General features: G+C 45.0%; 1 long non-coding RNA gene across 1 annotated transcript; it reads left to right on the forward strand.

Moving 5' to 3' along the window:
- Positions 1-22: 22 nt before the first annotated feature.
- LOC122542932 lies at positions 23-1,863 on the forward strand. The gene is made up of 2 exons (XR_006309889.1): positions 23-139; positions 953-1,863. It is a non-coding gene; the product is annotated as an uncharacterized LOC122542932 (long non-coding RNA).
- Positions 1,864-2,081: the final 218 nt, after the last annotated feature.

The following is a 2,081-nucleotide window of genomic DNA, read 5'->3' on the forward strand; positions in this document are numbered from 1 at the left end:
TGAACTTGGTTTTAATAAAATGTCCTGAAGATTACTTCCCTGCCTGGAAATGACTTCCTTTTGTCTCTGCAGGGATGTGGCTTATGTGGGTTCATGTGATGATGGCTGTCTTGCCCTCGCTGATCTTTTGGGTTGGAAGGTATGATAATATTTCCTTCAAGCTTCTCTCCCCTCCCTTACCTGGATCTCTGGCTACTACAAATTATGCATTAATGAGGGACGACTCGATTGCTCAGTGGTTTAGCACCGCTGCCTCGGAATCTGGTTCGATTCCAGCCTCGAGCAACCCTCTGTGTGGAGTTTACACATTCTCCCTGTGTCTGCGTGGGTTTTCTCCCACAGTCCAAAGATGTACAGGTCAGGGTGGATTGGCCAAGCGAAATTGCCCAGTGTTCCGGAGAGCTGGGTTAGCCATGGGAAATACAGGGTAGGGTAGCGGGGTCTGTCTGGTTTGGATTCTCTTTGGCGGGTCAGTGTGGACTTGATGGGCCGAATGGCCTGCTTACACACTGTAGGGATTCTATTATTAACATGACAAGTCACTGTGAGTAAGTGGTAATGTCACTGGACTAGTAATCCCCAGGCTAACATTCTGCCTCAGCTGAACTTGAATTCACCCAATACATTTCATTAATAACAATCTGGAGTCAATGGCCAAGTCTTTTACCATGTGACCCTATATTGTCTTCTGTGGCTCAATTTCAGTTTTTGTTCGGTAATGCTCCTGCAAAGCCCCTTGGGATGATATGTAATGGTGAGGATGCTATATAAATGCAGGTTATCATTGATGTTAGCATTGAGGGAATAATATTCAGATCCCCCTGCGAAACGTGGTGTCTGTAGTTTATCGTCGCGAATGCGGCCAGTTTTTGTTAAGGTTGGTATATTCCACTAGCGCCTCCCCATGGTAACCCTGTGTTTCTGCACACGTTCGGTCCAATCCCGCCTGCAGGAAGAGCTTGAAGATATTGTGAAGAAGGAACATGCTGTGATAGATGGTAAGGCTGAGGGTGCACAGGACACTGCCAAACCCCCAGCTGTGGACGTGAAGAAAGATGATCCCAAGCCAAAGGAATGCGAGCCAACAGCAGACACCAGGACAGAGAAACCGGCCGGTTAGAAAGGTGCCAGTCAGTCCGATCACCGTATAACCCAGCCAAGAGGCTGTCTGAGCAGGGGAGATAACCTGGTGCGACTCTAGTAATTTTATATTAACTGCTTTAAGAGTGACTGTACAACATGGGACTGATTCTCCCTTCCACACCTATTACACTTTCAACCTTGTAGGTTTTCACATACATGATTCTTGTCACTGTTTGCTACCGTGCCTCTAGATGTCACTGGTTTTCCATTTCCTTCAATTGTCAGCATCTAGAGGTGGTGGGTGGCGGATGGGGTGGGGGGTGGACCGGTTTGGCTGCAGCTCTTTCGGGCAGACCGATCTGCAGCAATCTGAGCAGCCAGTGACTTCTGTTTCTTACGATCCTTGTGTCTCGCTCCCCTAAACCAAGCTGGGGCCGAAAACACTGCTGCCTGGGAACCAGCTCCACTCAGGACAGTTTAAAGAGAATGCTTTCTTTGTTAGCTTCATTACATAAGTCAAAAACTCTGCATGCTCGAGTCTTAGAGAGAGAAAAACACTGGCAACTCAAAGATTGGAGAATTGAACCGTGTAACTAAAGGATGAAAAATGGCTTCGAATTCCAGAGTGCTGATGTTTATATTTTAAATGCCTTAACCCTAACCCCTATGAATTCTTTCTCAATACAAAGATACAGGTAATAATTATTATTGATGTAAATATATATAAATAAACGGGTGGCATATTTCTGATCCAACTGCAAATTAAAACTTCAAATTTGATTCACTTGTGAGTTTGTTTGATTGCTGCCAATTTTATAATCTTACAGCTTCACCTGCCCTCTGTTTAATGTGCATAAATTTTGCAATAGGATTCATTATGAGGCATCTTGGTTCCTAAAAAATATAAGAACTGGGAGCAGGAATAGGCCATTCAACCACTCGAACCTGCTGTACCATTTGATACAATCATGGCTGATTACATCTCGGTCTGAACTCCA

This window comes from Chiloscyllium plagiosum, chromosome 41 (assembly GCF_004010195.1).
Source record: "Chiloscyllium plagiosum isolate BGI_BamShark_2017 chromosome 41, ASM401019v2, whole genome shotgun sequence".
Taxonomy (NCBI): domain Eukaryota; kingdom Metazoa; phylum Chordata; class Chondrichthyes; order Orectolobiformes; family Hemiscylliidae; genus Chiloscyllium; species Chiloscyllium plagiosum.